Here is an 18,338-nt window from a genome sequence, read left to right as displayed (position 1 = left end):
AACATATAATCCCAGAAGCGGCTGCTCCAGTGATGAAAACATGTGGCAAGCTGTACACTGAATGAGATTCTCACACATTCTTAATAAAAGGTTTAACTTAAAAGTATAAAATATATTTCCCCTTGGTTACCCCAAAACCTTGTTTGCCTAACTACCTTTGTTAGCTAACTATAATACTTAAACAGATAATCTTACTTTAACAGAGAATCAATACAGCAACCCTTAAAGAGCAAGCTCCCGGAGTAAATATGCTAAATTTATAATCTAGCTAGGCCCAAACAGCTGAAAAAAAAAAATCCCACCCCTAATTACCCACACAGGAAACAAGAAAAAAAAAAAAAAAAAAAAGTTTAGATACAAACCAGTTATTTTGTTTTATAAAATGCAACCCTTGCAAAGCAAAATATTTATGAATTAGCTTTGTTAGCTAACTATAATACTTAAACAGACAATCTTACTTTAACAGAGAATCAATACAGCAACCCTTAAAGAGCAAGCTCCCGGAGTAAATGTGCTAAATTTATAATCTAGCTAGGCCCAAACAGCTGAAAAAAAAAATCCCACCCCTAATTACCCACACAGGAAACAATAAAAAAAAAAAAAAAAAAAGTTTAGATACAAACCAGTTATTTTGTTTTATAAAATGCAACCCTTGCAAAGCAAAATATTTATGAATTAGCTTTGTTAGCTAACTATAATACTTAAACAGATAATCTTACTTTAACAGAGAATCAATACAGCAACCCTTAAAGAGCAAGCTCCCGGAGTAAATGTGCTAAATTTATAATCTAGCTAGGCCCAAACAGCTGAAAAAAAAATCCCACCCCTAATTACCCACACAGGAAACAAGAAAAAAAAAAAGTTTAGATACAAACCAGTTATTTTGTTTTATAAAATGCAACCCTTGCAAAGCAAAATATTTATGAATTAGCTTTGTTAGCTAACTATAATACTTAAACAGACAATCTTACTTTAACAGAGAATCAATACAGCAACCCTTAAAGAGCCTGCCATGTAAAAGCTTTGTATTCAACATGGGTGGCATTTGGTTTTGTTTTCTATGGTATTCCAACACATAATTCCTCCACCCCTTTTATTATTCCTGTCCCTCCTAAATAATGTATACCCCTCTAAGTTAACTGCCCAGTCATGTGAATCATCCCACCAAGTTTCAGTTATACTGATAACATCATAGTCCTCTTCTGCAACTAAGAGCGTCAGCTCCCCCATTTTACCTGTCATGCTTCTTGCATTTGTTGTCATACATTTAATTTTCATGTGCTTTCTGCTGCTACTCGGTGTGCTTTCCTCTATATTTTCTAATGTGACATTTCTTAAGTCATCCCTTCCTTGAGATATTAAGGGATTGTCATATTTACAGACTGATCTCTCTGTTCTATTTTGTTCTAACTGACCCTCCCCCCCTTTGCCTAGTTTAAAAGGTTCTCTAAACGTGCTACCATCCTTTCCCCCAACACACCTGCACCCATGTCATTCAGGTGCAATCCATCGTTACTGTACAAATTGTACCCTAGTGAAAAATCAGCCCAGTGTTCTAAAAAGTCAAACCCCTCATTTTTATACCATGTCTTTAGCCATGAATTAACAGACCTTAACTCCTTCTGCCTTACTGAATTAGCACACGGCACTGGTAATATCTCAGAAAATATTACTTTGGAGGTCCTTGCTTTAAGCTTGCTACCTAACTCCCTGAAGTCATTTTTTAGGACTCTCCATCTCCCACCGATTCCTTCATTAGTACCAATATGCACCATGACTGCAGGATCAGACCCACATCCCTCTAACAATCTATCAATACGCTCCACAATATGCCTAACACGAGCCCCTGGAAGACAGCAAACTGTTCTATGTAAAGGGTCTGGATGACAAATTACCCTATCAACCTTCCTAATAATAGAGTCTCCTACCACCAACATCTGCCTCTGGCCCTGACTTGTATGCCCCTCTTCCATGACTGAAGGACTGCCCACCATAGTATGCTCCTCTTCCACAGCTAAAGGACTGTTCACTATACTAGGCAACACAGCCCTCTCTGACACTGCCACCCCTGAACTGATATCCCCAACATCTTCACTTAATCTGGCAAATCTATTGGGGTGTACCAGCTCAGAACTGGCCTGTCTCTTCCGCTTACCTTTACTTCGCCCTCTGACTGTGACCCAGCTACATCCTGGAGTCTCCTCATCTGAATCCTCCCCATTCCCACTGCTGGAACCATTAACAACCAGCTCAGTCCTATCCATTTCCCTTTCAAGTGTCTGAATTTCATGTAGTGTTGCAATTCGTTCCTCCAGATCCCCAATACGAGTTTCTAAAGAGACAATATGCTCACACTTGCCACAAACATATAATCCCAGAAGCGGCTGCTCCAGTGATGAAAACATGTGGCAAGCTGTACACTGAATGAGATTCTCACACATTCTTAATAAAAGGTTTAACTTAAAAGTATAAAATATATTTCCCCTTGGTTACCCCAAAACCTTGTTTGCCTAACTACCTTTGTTAGCTAACTATAATACTTAAACAGATAATCTTACTTTAACAGAGAATCAATACAGCAACCCTTAAAGAGCAAGCTCCCGGAGTAAATGTGCTAAATTTATAATCTAGCTAGGCCCAAACAGCTGAAAAAAAAAATCCCACCCCTAATTACCCACACAGGAAACAAGAAAAAAAAAAAAAAAAAAAGTTTAGATACAAACCAGTTATTTTGTTTTATAAAATGCAACCCTTGCAAAGCAAAATATTTATGAATTAGCTTTGTTAGCTAACTATAATACTTAAACAGACAATCTTACTTTAACAGAGAATCAATACAGCAACCCTTAAAGAGCAAGCTCCCGGAGTAAATGTGCTAAATTTATAATCTAGCTAGGCCCAAACAGCTGAAAAAAAAATCCCACCCCTAATTACCCACACAGGAAACAAGAAAAAAAAAAAAAAAAAGTTTAGATACAAACCAGTTATTTTGTTTTATAAAATGCAACCCTTGCAAAGCAAAATATTTATGAATTAGCTTTGTTAGCTAACTATAATACTTAAACAGATAATCTTACTTTAACAGAGAATCAATACAGCAACCCTTAAAGAGCAAGCTCCCGGAGTAAATGTGCTAAATTTATAATCTAGCTAGGCCCAAACAGCTGAAAAAAAAAATCCCACCCCTAATTACCCACACAGGAAACAAGAAAAAAAAAAAAAAAAAAAAGTTTAGATACAAACCAGTTATTTTGTTTTATAAAATGCAACCCTTGCAAAGCAAAATATTTATGAATTAGCTTTGTTAGCTAACTATAATACTTAAACAGACAATCTTACTTTAACAGAGAATCAATACAACAACCCTTAAAGAGCCTGCCATGTAAAAGCTTTGTATTCAACATGGGTGGCATTTGGTTTTGTTTTCTATGGTATTCCAACACATAATAAGTGCTGCTATTTAAAATAATTATAGAAAATAGTAAATCATTTTGGTTTTCTTACGCTAATATTTGGTAAACATGTAAAAATGAAGGCAAAATCAAACAATAAACTCTTTAAAAAAAAAAAAGTTTTTCAAATAAGGGAGGGGTTTGATTAGGGTTGCCACCTCAGCCATGTTTTCTTGGATACTTATGAGTTTCACATGCTGCAGGGTGGGCAGGGAGGAACATGTATTGTGTTTCTGGACAGCACTATTCATATTCCTCCCTGCAGCATGTGTAACTTATAAGTGTTCTGTATTTTAAGGGACGGGTGGCAACCCTAGGTTTGATAAGGGCTTCCTTATACCTACATGGATGAAAAATATATATGGTCAACGCCAGAATAAAATATGGCAACTGATTCAATACTGATGCATGCTAACTCCAAACATGGTCACAACAGTACATTTCAAGTGCTTGCGAATACATTATTACACTCACATTCATGAAAGCACATTGCAGTTTAACCCCTTAATGACAACTGACGTACCAGGTACGTCATGCAAAAACTAACAGTTAATGACAATAGACGTACCTGGTTTGTGATCACTTCCAGCAGCTCTGAGGGTATTGCAGTGATGCCTCGATATGGAGGCATCCTGCAATACCACTTTACAAGCCTCTGATGCAGAGAGAGCCACTTTGTGGCCCTCTCTGCACCGGTAGTGATGGTGCCGTTGTCCGGGTGTGAGGGAGCGCGCGTGCACGAGCCGCGTGTGCGTGCATGAGGCGCGTGCACGTGAACGTGCATGGGGCGCATTAGCCACACTGACACCAATGAATGAGGGCAGAAAGGGAGAAAAAGGTAAAAAAAAATAATTAAATATAAAAGGATCTGGGAGGGGGAGGGGGTGGGGGTATTGTGGGGGAGCTGCTACGCTACAGAAAGAGTTTTAAGTTAGAAATAAAATAAAAATACTTTGGTTTTTGGGGCCAAACTGGGTACTGGCAGACAGCTGCCAGTACCCAAGATGGCGGTAATTAGGTAGGGGAGAGGGTTAGAGAGCTGGAGGGGGATCAGGGAAGTTGGGGCTAAGGCAGGGGTCCGTCACAGCTAAAATATTGTATTATTTTTATTTAAAAAAAAAAAAAAAACTCTTTTATTTAGTACTGGCAAACTTTCTGCCAGTACTTAAGATGGCGGGAACAATTGTGGGGTGGGGGAGGGAAGAGAGCTGTTTGGGAGGGATCAGGGGGTGGGATTTGTCAGGTGGGAGGCTGATCTCTAAAATTAACCCTGCAAGCTCCCTACAAGCTACCTAATTTAACCCCTTCACTGCTGGGCATAATTAACGTGTGGTGCACAGCAGCATTTAGCGGCCCCTCTAATTACCAAAAAGCAACGCCAAAGCCATATAAGTCTGCTATTTCTGAACAAAGGGGATCCCAGAGAAGCTTAAAAAAAAATTTCTGCCATAATAGCACAAGCTGTTTGTAAATAATTTCAGTGAGAAACCTAAAATTGTGAAAAATGTAACGTTTTTTTTGCTCGCATTTGGCGGTGAAATGGTGGCATAAAATATACCAAAATGGGCCTAGATCAATACTTGGCGTTGTCTACTACACTACACTAAAGCTAAAATTAACCCTACAAGCTCCCTACAAGCTCCCTAATTAACCCCTTCACTCCTGGGCATAAAACACGTGTGGTGCACAGCGGCATTTAGCGGCCTTCTAATTACCAAAAAGCAACGCCAAAGCCATATATGTCTGCTATTTCTGAACAAAGGGGATCCCAGAGAAGCATTTACAACCATTTTTGCCATAATTGCAGAAGCTGTTTGTAAATAATTTCAGTGGGAAACCTAAAGTGTGTGATAAATTTTGTGAAAAAGTGAACTTTTTTTTTTTTTATCGCATTTGGCGGTGAAATGGTGGCATGAAATATACCAAAATGGGCCTAGATCAATACTTTGGGTTGTCTTCTAAAAAAAAAATATATACATGTCAAGGGATATTCAGGTATTCCTGACAGATGAGGGTTCCAATGTAACTAGCGCTAATTTTGAAAAAAAGTGGTTTGGAAATAGCAAAGTGCTACTTGTATTGTAAAGAACGTGTAAACATTGGGTATTTCTAAACTCAGGACAAAATTTAGAAACTATTTAGCATGGGTGTTTTTTGGTGATTGTAGATGTGTAACATATTTTGGGGGTCAAAGTTAGAAAAAGTGTGTTTTTTTCAATTTTTTCCTCATATTTTATTATTATTTTTTTAGTAAATTATAAGACATGATGAAAATAATGGTATCTTTCGAAAGTCCATTTAATGGCGAGAAAACACTGCAAAAATGTAAAAATAGCCATTGTCATTAAGGGTAAGAACATTTAAAAATGTTCCGGTCATTAAGGGGTTAAAGATCAATAATGTAGGCACAAGCACATTGAAATACTGTGTTTACATGAAGGCGTATCTTCTATAAAACCTCAAATCCTGTTTGAACATCTTCTAGTCAGGAACACTTAGTTGCAGTTAAAATCAACTTCATTACAAGAAAATATAATTCCTTTTAATAGAAAAACCCATAGTTGCCATCTTGTTTTCAGATCATATTATATATATTATACATGTGTTATGCATATATTCAACTGTTAACACTTCACTTATAAGTACTCCATAAGTGCTACATTTTCCAGTGCACAATATAGGGCATACTAAAAAAATGTTGTCAACCACTTTAAGATTCTTTGGTAAACCTTTTTTTAACATCCATATATTATACCAAATTGTGTCCTATTCTTAATGCAAGGTTGTATTCTACATGCAACCTATCTCATAATTGATAAACATTTAGACAACACATTTTCGTGGTTGATAATTTGATGCATTAACATATAACTATTTTTTGTTAAAGAGACAGTCTAGTCAAAATTAAACTGGCATGATTCAGGTAGGGCATGCAATTTTAAACAACTTTCCAATTGGCTTTTAACATCAAATTTGCTTTTATCTCTTGGTATTCTTTGTCGGAAGCTAAACCTAGGTAGGCTTATGTGCTAATTTCTAAGTTTTTGAAAACAACCTTTTATCATCGCATTTTTACAGTTTTTGACAGTTAGCACTATATACAGTAGATAATGTTGTGCTCACAAGTTTGACAGATCGCTCATTGTGCTAATACCCTATTGCAGAGTTATGTGGCAACCTAAAGGTTGCAGGTTTGATCCCAGCAAAGTGCACTCAGCTTTTCATCCTTCCGAGGTAGGCAAAATCAGTACCGTTGGGTAATAATAACACCTGTTATCAGTCCTGCAAAGTCAGTTAAGTCCGAGGTTGTGTGCTATACAAGTATCCATTATTATTATATTACTCCTGTGGAGTTACTTAGGAGTCAGTCTGTCAAACAAGCTAAAATAAGGGGGCAGTCTGCAGAAGCTTAGATACAAGGTAATGATAGAGGTAAAAAGTGTATTAATATAACAGTGTTGGTTAGGCAAAACTGGGGAATTGGTAATATAGTGATTATATATCACTTTAAACAATAAAAATTCTGGAGTAGAATGTTGCGTCGCCCGTAAGTTCACCTCGAGCATCGGGTGGATCACATAACACACACCGCAATATGATATACTGACGTAAATCGGAAAAAGTGTTGAGGTTCAGAAATGTGCGCAACTTCATATTTCTGGCATCGCCAGTATATTACACGCGTAAATAAAAAATAAAGAGTCATTTTATTTTTATGTTAAAATCACACCGAAATAAATTAATAGACACGTCAAAATGCCATTTTAAACCCCTAAACCGCCATCCCCCCACATCGCTAAGTACCTTAATAAACTATTAACTCCTAAACCGTCATCCCCCCATATCGCAATAACTAATAACAGTTATTAACTCCTAAACCGCCATCCCCCCACAATGCAAAGTACCTAAATTAAACTATTTACCCCTAAACCGCCACCCCCCACATCACAATCACTAATAAAAGTTATTAACCCCTAAACTGCCACCCCCCTAACCTAACACCCCCTAACTTAACCCCAACTAAAATACACTTAAATAAAATTAAAAATATACTAACTACCTTAAAAAAAAATAACAAAACTAACATTACTAAATATAATAAATCCTAACATTACCAAAAAAACAAACAAACAAACCTACCATTACAACAAAAAACAAAACACTAAAATTACAACACAAAAAAAAGTTTATTTTTAAGGTAGTTAGTATATTTTTAATTTTATTTATGTTTTTTTTAATTGGGGTAAAGTTGGGGGGTGTTAGGTTAGGGGGTTTAGTTTAATACTTTGCATTGTGGGGGATGGCAGTTTAGGGGTTAATAGTTTAATTAGGTACTTTGTGTTGTGGAGGTTGGCGGTTTAGGGGTTAATAGTTTAGGTACTTTGTGTTGTGGGGGGATGGCGGTTTAGGGGTTAATAAGTTTTATTAGTGATTGCAATGTGGGGGGATGAAGGTTGCAGGTTAAATGCCGGCATGGTCCACTCAGCTTTTCATCTTTCCGAGGTAGGTAAAATCAGTACCGTTGGGTAATAATAACACCTGTTATCAGTCCTACAAAGTCGGTTAAGTCTGAGGTTGTGTTCTATACAAGTATCCATTATTATTACTTAGGAGTCAGTCTGTCAAAAGACCTAAAATAAGGGGCAGTCTGCAGAGGCTAAGATACAGGGTAATTATAGAGGTAAAAAGTGTATTGATATAACAGTGTTGGTAAGCCAAAACTGGGGAATTAGTAATAAAGTGATTATATATCATTTTAAACAATAACAATTCTGGAGTAGACTGTCCCTTTAACATTTTTTTAACACAAGGGCCTCGATCACATATGTCGCCCGTAAGTTCACCTCGCACATCGGGTGAATCACATAACACACGCCGCAATATGATATACTGACGTGAGTCGGAAAAACTGGCGAGGTTCAGAAATATGTGCAACGCCAGTATATTACATAAAAAATAAAGAGTAATTTATTTTTATGTTAAAATCACACCAAAATAAATTAATAAACTGACACGTCAAAATGCCATTAAAAACCCCTAAACCGCCATCCACCCACATCGCTAAGTACCTAAATAAACTATTAACTCCTAAACCACCATCCCCCCACAATGCAAAGTACCTAAATTAAACTATTTAACCCTAAACTGCCACCCCCCACATCGCAATCACTAAGAAAAGTTATTAATCCCTAAACCGCCATCCCTTACACATAGCTAAGTACCTAAATAAACTATTAACCCATAAACTGCCACCTCCGCATCACAATCACTAATAAGTTATTAACCCCTAAACTGCCACCCCCCACAATACAAAGTACCTAATTAAACTGTTATCCCTTAAACCGCCATCCCCCCACAACACAAAGTATTAAACTAATAACAAAACCTCCTAACCTAACACCCCCTAACTTAACCCCAATTAAAATACACTTAAATAAAATTAAAAATATACTAGCTACCTTAAAAATAAAAAATAAATTACAGGGGGCGGAGCCTAGCCACGGACAACGATGACTGCATGCTGAAAGTGCTCCGTTGTCCCTGCTGCATTTCACCATAATTCTTAACGTTCCGCCAGCATAAACATTGCTCACAGTTCCACCCTGCATGTGTAAGGGTCTCGGTCACCTGCCACGATACTTCAAACAGCCGATGTTGTGAGGAGGCGGTGGCCACGGACTGTCCGGCAGGTGAGGAGCGGCAAAATCACCCTGCAGCGAAGCTTATAGAGAGGGGGTCTGAAGTGGGGTGAGTGAACTGCACGAATTGCCAAAGCTGGCGAGATATCAGGTACCTGCTTTCCTGCACTGTCCCCGCTCCCTGGCCCTGAAAAGAGCTCAGTTACGGATACCTACTACGCAAGCACATAGGCCCAGCTGCAGGACACACCTATGTGGCGAGCAGACAGTCGCAGATGCCCGAGAGCAGCAGAGAAGCAGCAGCACAGGGGGTAGACAAGCAAACCGACCTACCACATTGTCAGACCGGACGCTTGGTGGAAGCTGAAGTGGCAAATACTTACTGCAGGTACAATTAAAGCTGATAGATATAACGCATTGCAACACACAGGCCGGGCCAAAACTAAGAGGGATGGACTGGATGAGAAACAGACCAGCTCTGAGCGTTATCTTTAGGGGCCCAAATGGATGCTGAAACTCTGCGGGAGCAATTGTTGAATCAGGCAACTTTCTTTGGTTGGAATTGAGAAGCCCCAGCTCAGCAGATTGCATAGTAGACTGACAGGACTAAGTAAAATAGCACTCCAGCTCCAACACTTACATAGTTGATTTAATATATCTACCTGATTACGGTCGCCATCCTCCTACTGCAATATACTCATGGGAAATCCTCATTCTGAAAGCAGATTATTAAGGGCTATAGCCCGACCACAGATAGCCACCGACAAACACTGGGGACCTAGAGGAGCTCACTGGAACGCAGGGGAAAACACGAGCACAAATAATGTCCAGTAAAAGAAAGCCAAACCATCAAAAAGTACCCACACCACAGCAATGGAGAACTACTTGATTCCCACTGACCTCACATCACAACAGGACAGGGCAAGAGCTAAACGCACAGAACACACAAACCGTCATGGCCCAGATCCATGGCCCTGACCTTCAGAAGCAGGCCCAAAATTTTCTTACTAAAGAGGACATTAAACATCTCTCCTCCAAAGACGACATTAAAGAGGCCATGCACGAATTTAAATCTATGTTCGGGGAGCTAAAAAGGGACATATCGGCAGTAGAGAAGCGAGTTACCCATATTGAAGAAAGGCAAGAAACTATCTGCTCAGACCTACAACTCCAGTCCAGTTATTTCCAGGCTCAAGAGAGTACAGTCCACACATTAATGGATCGCATTGAAGACCTGGAGAACAGGAGCAGGAGGAACAATATAAGGCTACGTGGTGTTCCGGAAGCCGTGGATCCTCCTGCCCTGCTGGGATACATACAGAAATTCATTAAATATCTCAAAAATAATGACTCTGCCCCTGAGGTTCCTATAGAGAGAGCCCATAGAGCTCTTCGGCCCAAACCTCCCAGCAGGGCCCCTCCCAGGGACATTATACTTAAGTTACTGTCCTTCAGAGATAAAGAGTTGGTGTTGAAACTCGCCAGAACAAAACATCCGTTGGAGTTTAGGGGCACTGAAATACAGGTATATTCTGACCTCTGCCCAACTACACTACAAAAGAGGAGGGACCTGAGGTTTGTCACAATGGCTCTAAAAGATTAAAGGATCCCATACAGGTGGGGATTCCCCATTTGCTTGATAGCCAGCAGGAACAACATTTCTCATGTTTTCATAACTTTGGATGACTTACCTCCTTTCAACTATGTAGCCCTAAGGGGCACTTCCCGGTTAGTCTCTAAAAGGACTCTAAGAACATTTGCAGATAAGTAGAAATTTGAAATTCATATCTGATGGTATTTAATGTTCCAAATGTTTAACTTTTCTTTTTTCAGTTACTTCTTAAAAAGAGGTGAGATGAGACAGATGGGGTTTAGTGGGCAATATCAACAAGGTTTGCACATGGAGCATGAGGGGGGGGTCACCTAGAATGCAAGACACAAAAGTAGCATAGAGACCAAGAGGTAAGCAGCCATGGTAGAGGTTAGTGTCAGGTCCAAACTTCCAAATAATAAATTATCGCCCCAAAGGCAGTGTTGAGAGACCCCACATCAGGCATACAACGGCGCTATATTAGAGAGAAAGCACATTCCACACAAAGAAGCCTATGATGATGATGAGCAGAGAATAATAAATTAAAGACATAGGCCCTATCTCTGTTTAACTTGAGAGCGCATGATGTCTGTTGTACTGAGTAACCGCATGGCGCTTCCCTTCTCCGTGCTGACACTTGCATGCATAGGACCCATATGGGCTGGGACGAGACTGACGCCACACATATTAGTCTTAACCACATATAACATCACCCCTGGGCTGGAGATTCACACCTGTCAGGGTTTTTTCCCTGTTGTGTTTGCCATGTGCTGCTGGCAGCCATTTTACTCACCTCTCTTCCTGACTCTGGTGCATTGTGGGGGGATACTGCTCAATTCCTGCACTTCCTTTTATGGCCAGACTGGTGTGCATCATCCATGTGAGACAGGATGCAGTCTCAGAATTGTGATGCCATCACTTATTATTTAAAGGGCCTCTGTACAGTATGCTTTGCCTTTGCGTTGTCTCAGACCTGTTTGTGAGAGTTCCTGTGTATTACCTGGCTGCCTGACGTCCTTCCTGGTTCCTGATCCCTGGCTTGTTCCTGACTCTGCTGTTTTCCTTGTTCCTAATTCCAGCTCGTCTGACTATTCGCTTTGGCTCTTGACTCGGCTTGTCTGACTGCCAGCTTGTTATTTGACTTGTGGACTTTTTATTATTTTTTGTTATTAATAAAGGTGTGATTATTTTTGCACTTGTCGTCTCAGTCTGATTCCTGGCACCCTGCCATTACGCAAAGGCCATGAATCCTGATGGTGCTAATAATCCACCTTTACCTGCCATCATTTCCAGGATGGATGTACAGGATCACCGCTTGGATCAATTTGCACTAGCCCTGCAAACCCTGCTGACTCGCACTGCACATAAGGACCAAAGTGTCCCGCAAGTTATGGCTGCTCCTGTTTCCTCTGCTGCACCTATGCCTACCAGGAGCATGTCCGGTTCTGCACCTCTACCTCAGCAATATGGAGGCAATCCTATTCAGTGCAGAGGGTTTTTGAACCAGGGGGGCATTTACTTTGAGATGTTACCTCAGGCGTTTCCCTCTGACAGAGCTAAGGTGGGATTTCTCATCTCGTTACTCTGACACAGCTCTTGCCTGGGCTAATCCCTTGTGGGAGACTAATAAACCTGTGATTTTAAATTACCCTGAATTTGTGGCCTCCTTTCGAAGGGTATTTGATGTTCCGGCTCGCTCCTCCTCTGCTGCTAAACGACTCATGTCCATTCAGCAAGGTACAAGATCTGTTGCTAAGTATGCTATTGAGTTCTGTACGCTTGCCGCAGAGGTAGGTTGGAACAATGAAACCTTGTTGCCGCCTTCTTTCATGGGCTCTGTGATGCGATTAAAGACAAAGTTGCTGCCAGAGATTTACCAGAGGATCTCGAGGCATTGGTGTCTTTTTTGATCCTAATTTACATCAGACTCAGAGAGAGGCCCTCTTTCAAGGAGCGCTTGCGGAAGCCTACTGTTCCGTTGGCTCTTATGTGTTCGTTCCCACCCATGCCTCCTGGTCCCGAGTCACCAGGTACTGCTGAGCTGATGCAGCTGGGATTCATGTGCCTCTCCGCGGCGGAGAGGGCCTTTAGGAAGAGGGGGTGGCTCTGACTCAATTGTGGGTTACAGTGTCACCTTTTGAAGTCTTGTCCTACACGGCTGGGAAACGCTCACACCTAAGGTCCTGTCGGGGGCAGACCTTGGGTGGTTTATCCTCGTCCCCAGAACCGCTTAAGGAGAAACCTTTGGTCACGGTTGTCCTTTCCTGGGTGGACTCCTCCATAGTCACCCAGACTCTTGTTGACTCCGGTGCTGCGGGCTATTTCATTGACAGTACTTTTGTATCAAAGCACTCCATTCCTGTTTTGCCTCGGTCTGTTCCGCTTGCTATTGAGGCCATTGATGGCAGGCCCCTTCAGCCCCCACTCGTTACTAACGAAACTGCTCCGTTGTCCATGGCTGTTGGGGCTCTCCATTTTGAACCCTCCAGTTCCAGGTGATAAACTCTCCGCATTTTCCGGTTGTTCTGGGTTATCCTTGGCTCCAAAAGCACAATCCCAGTCTCTATTGGCGCAGGTCCAAAATTTTGTCGTGGTCTCCGCAATGTATTTCCACTTGTCTTCAGAAACCAAAGTCTTGTGCACTTCTTCGGTTTCTCAATTGCCAGAGGAGTACCGAGAGTTCCTAGACATGTTTGACAAGGTGCGTGCTGGTATGTTGCCTCCTCACCGGTCTTATGATTGTGCCATAGACCTGCAACCCGGAGCCATTCTTCCTTGGGGCCGGGTGTACCCTCTATCTGTTGCAGAGAATTGTGCTATGGAGGAGTATGTTGCCATGCTCTGTCGCGGGGGATCATCCACAAATCCTGCTCTCCTGCAGGAGCTGGCTTCTTCTTTGTGAAGAGAAAGGGTGGCGAGTTAAGACCATGTATCGATTATAGGGGTCTTAATCGTCTTACCATTCCGCTTATTACGGAACTCATTGACCACCTCAAGGGAGCTACAGTCTTTACTAAACTTTATTTTAGAGGAGCGTACAATCTCGTTAGGATTAAGGAGGGCCACGAATGGAAAACAGCATTTAACACCAGGAGTGGGCATTATGAGTATCTTGTAATGCCCTTTGGCCTATGTAATTCTCCTGCTGTTTTTCAGGAACTTATTAATGATGTCCTACAAGATATGTTGCAACAATGTGTTGTGGTCTACTTAGACGACATCCTCATACACTCACCCACACTTGAGGCTCATCGTTCTGATGTTACACGGGTTCTTCAGAGACTACGTGAGAACGGCCTGTTTTGTAAACTCGAGAAATGTGAGTTCCATCAGACTCAAGTAACCTTCCTAGGTTATGTTATCTCTGTTGCAGGGTTCTCCATGGATCCTGACAAGTTATCTGCAGTTCTGCAGTGGCCTCGCCCAGTTGGTCTTCGGTCTATTCAACGTTTTTTGGAGTTCACCATTTACTATAGAAAGTTTATTAAAAACTTTTCTTCCTTGGTCAAACCTATCACAGACATGACCCGTAAAGAGAATGATCCACTCCATTGGTCACCTACTGCCATTAAGGCCTTTGATAGTCTTAAGACTGCCTTTGCTGCCGCTCCAGTTCTGGCTCATCCTAACTCTGTCCTGCCTTTCGTTCTTGAGGTCGATACGTCTGAGACTGGAGTAGGTGCCCTCTTGTCTCAACGTCTTACACCTGACGGTTCCTTACATCCATGTGGTTTCTTCTCTAAGAAATTGTCTCCAGGGAATTACTGGCCATAATTATGGCACTTAAGGAAGGAGGCATCGTCCCGAGGGTTCTAGCATGCCAGTGCTCATTCTTACTGACCACAAGAATTTAACTTATCTATCTGAAGCAAAATGTTTGTGTCCCGACAGGCCAGATGGGTGCTATTTTTGTCTCGGTTTAATTATGTGGTCTCCTACCTGCCTGGTAGTAAGAATGTTAGGGCTGATGCCCTCTCTCGACAATTTTCACCTCTGTCCAAGGAGGAGTCTGTACCTACTCCTGTTATACCTCCTGACCATATTTTGGCTACCATACGTACTAATTTGACTTCTCCCTTGGGGGAGGAGATCCTGGCTGCACAAACCAATGCACCTCCTGAGAAACCTAGTGGTAAGTGTTTTGTTCCTGAGAATCTTCGAATTAAACTTTTGCACACTTACCACTATCCTAAAGCCGCAGGTCACCCAGGCAAGAACCAAATGATTTGGTATGTCACTTGACAATTCTGGTGGCCAGGTCTTCGTTCTGATGTTGCTGCGTATGTTGCCTCCTGCTCAGTTTGTGCACAGAATAAGACTCCTCAACGTCTTCCTGTGGGTCTTCTTCAACCTATTGCTAATGGTGAGCATCCTTGGACACATCTTTCCATGGACTTTATTGTCGATCTCCCTGTTTCCAATGATGATACTGTTATCCTTATGGTGGTTGACCGTTTTTCTAAAATGTCACATTGCATTCCCTTGATAAAGCTGCCTACCGCTCATGAGCTTGCTTCAATTTTTGCCTGGGAGGTCTTCCATTTACATGGGTTACCCAAGGAGATAGTGTTGGACTGGTGTAGCCAGTTTGTCTCCAGATTTTGGCATTCATTTTGTGCTCAAATGGGGATCCAGCTTTCCTTCTCCTCTGCATATCACCCTCAATCCAATGGGGCTGTGGAACGGTCTAATCGAGCTCTGGAACAGTTCCTCCGTTGCTATGTCTCAGATCATCACAATAAATGGTCTGAACTGTTACCTTTGGTAGAGTTTGCTCGTAATAGTGCTATTAATGCTTCCTCCAAGATATCCCCGTTCATGGCGAATTATGGGTTTCAACCATCCTTGTTGCCCGATTCATTCATGTCTCAGGGTATTCCAGCTTTGGAGGAGCATCTCCGGTAACTCCGTTCCATGTGGGTGCAGATTCAGGATTGCCTTCATCGTTCTATGCAGCGCCAAAAGTTCCAGGCTGATCGTAGGCATCTGCCCGCACCTTCCTATTAGGTTGGTGAGAGAGTTTGGCTGTCCTCCCCCAACTTGAACCTTCGTGTGCCTTCCAATAAATTGGCTCCCCGTTATGTTGGTCCTTTTCAAATACTCCAATGGGTTAATCCTGTGGCCTACGCTCTTGACCTTCCTCCTGCTATGCGCATCTCCAATGTTTTTCATGTCTCCCTCTTGAAACCATTGGTTTGTAATCAGTTTACCACTGTGTTGCCTCGTCCCCGTCCTATCTTTGTTGACAACCATGAGGAGTATGAGGTCAGCAGCATTATTGACTCTCGTATGTCCAGGGGCCGTGTACAGTATTTGGTTCACTGGAGGGGCTACGGTCCGGAGGAGCGTTCTTGGGTTCCCTCCCCTGATGTTCATGCTCCTGCCCTCCTCCGTGCCTTCCATGCCTGTTTCCCCAATAAGCCTTTTGTCCTTCCGCGGGGGAGGGGTCGTTGAGGGGAGGCTACTGTCAGGGTTTTTTCACTGTTGTGTTTGCCATGTGCTGCTGGCAACCATTTTACTCACCTCTCTTCCTGACTATGGTGCATTGTGGGGGATGCTGCTAAATTCCTGCACTTCCTTTTATGGCCAGACTGGTGTGCACCATCCATGTGAGACAGGATGCAGTCTCAGAATTGTGATGTCATCACTTATCATTTCATGTCCAAACTTCAAAATAATAAATTATCGCCCCAAAGGCAGTGTTGAGAGACCCCACATTAGGCATACAATGGTGCTATATTAGAGAGCAAGCACATTCCACAAAAAGAAGCCTATGATGATGATGAGCAGAGAATAATAAATTAAAGACATAGGCCCTATCTCTGTTTAACTTGAGAGCGCATGATGTCTGTTGTACTGAGTAACCGCATGGCGCTTCCCTTCTCCGTGCTGACACTTGCATGCATAGGCCCCATATGGGCTGGGACGAGACTGACGCCACACATATTAGTCTTAACCACATATAACATCACCCCTGGGCTGGAGATTCACACCTGTCAGGGTTTTTGCCTGTTGTGTTTGCCATGTGCTGCTGGCAGCCATTTTACTCACCTCTCTTCCTGACTATGGTGCATTGTGGGGGATGCTGCTCAATTCCTGCACTTCCTTTTATGGCCAGACTGGTGTGCATCATCCATGTGAGACAGGGTGCAGTCTCAGAATTGTGATGTCATCACTTATTATTTAAAGGGCCTCTGTTCAGTATGCTTTGCCTTTGCATTGTCTCAGACCTGTTTGTGAGAGTTCCTGTGTATTACCTGGCTGCCTGACGTCCTTCCTGGTTCCTGATCCCTGGCTTGTTCCTGACTCTGCTGTTTTCCTTGTTCCTGATTCCGGCTCATCTGACTATTCGCTTTGGCTCCTGACTCGGCTCGTCTGACTTCCAGCTCTGGTTTTGATTCCTGGCTTGTTATTTGACTTGTGGACTTTTTATTATTTTTTGCTATTAATAAATGTGTGATTATTTTTGCACTTCTCGTCTCAGTCTGATTCCTGGCACCCTGACAACACTTAAGATGCTGCATGGACTTCCCCGTACCCCACCGGGTAGGCTCATTTTGAGCAAAGATCACCCATGACACTCAGCCCCTGTTGATCACACACACACCCAAGCATTAGGATAGCAGGATCAGCCACACTTTAGTTACTTTATTAGAGCCGATAGTGGAACTAACCAGATGCCTATAACCTTAGAACGTTCTGATTTACTTGAAAATGTTTAAAGTTTATATTAAATGTGAAAACACAGTGAAAACTACCCTTGACTTAAAGTAAAGCTAAAGTAGTTGTTACAGACTGATCTTTGCCTCGAAGTTACTGTTAGAAACAACTCTATTTAAACTTGCTGTTCTTTACACTATAACTTCTCCCTACATTTCTCCTCTTACCCCCTGATCCATCTCTCTATCTCTAATCTTCTTCTCACAGCACATCCCCCCTTCCCCCCTTTTTTTTCTTCTTCTTCTCCCTCTCCTCCCCCCCTTGCATCATAAACCCTTGCACCCTAATCCATGATGGACCTGCCCCGGAGATGGGAGAAGATCCTATCAGTGGAGCTTATAACAGTCAATGCCAAAGGGCTCAACAGCCCTGGTAAGCGTTCTATTGTTCTCAGAAACTTGTGTAGAATGGGAGGGGATATAATCTATCTACAGGAGACACATTTTTCGCAAACCCACAAAACGAAAATGGTTCAGTCACCGGTACCCCACAGCGTACTTTGCATCTGGCCCTACGGTGAAAAAAATGGTGTGGGAATAATTTTTAGTGCTAAAATGCCGTTCCAATTAGACCAAGAATACAAAGGCTCAGGCGGCAGATACCTAATACTCACGGGAAGCCTATTTGGTAGACCGAACATATACTGCCCCAACCAGGCACAGCACCACTTCCTTCAGGAGGTTATTCATAAGATACTAGAAGTACAAAAGGGGGTTTTGTACCTGGGTGGAGACCTCAACACGTCCCTTAACTCCATTCTTGACACATCAAACGGCATCTCCAGCGCCCCCCATAAGACCCTAAAACACATGACCGCCTCTCTGACTGATCTAGTAGTACATGACATATGGCGCATGCATCATCCTAACTCAAGAAATTACACCTTCTATTCCCATCACCACAGAAAATACTTGAGGATCGATTATCTATTCACTG

Source organism: Bombina bombina, chromosome 3 (assembly GCF_027579735.1).
Source record: "Bombina bombina isolate aBomBom1 chromosome 3, aBomBom1.pri, whole genome shotgun sequence".
Taxonomy (NCBI): domain Eukaryota; kingdom Metazoa; phylum Chordata; class Amphibia; order Anura; family Bombinatoridae; genus Bombina; species Bombina bombina.
Note: the sequence above shows the minus strand (reverse complement) of the source record.